We start from the raw sequence: 200 nt of genomic DNA, 5'->3' as shown, positions 1-200 counted from the left end.
TCCTCTTTCTTTTTCTTTTTCTTTTTCTTCTTTTTCTTTTTCTTCTTTTCATTTGTCTCCTTTTTATTTTTCTCCCTCTTTATTTGTCTCCTTTTTTATTTGTCTCCTTTTTTATTTGTCTCCTTTTCTATCTGTCTCTTCTTCTACTGTCTCCTTTTCATCTGTCTCCTTTTTATCTGTCTCCTTTTTATCTCTCTCCC

This window comes from Eimeria mitis, genomic scaffold, assembly GCF_000499745.2.
Source record: "Eimeria mitis Houghton genomic scaffold, Emh_scaff5605, whole genome shotgun sequence".
Classification (NCBI taxonomy): domain Eukaryota; phylum Apicomplexa; class Conoidasida; order Eucoccidiorida; family Eimeriidae; genus Eimeria; species Eimeria mitis.
The sequence above is the reverse complement of the archived record's forward strand: the minus strand, read 5'-3'. Positions refer to the sequence as shown.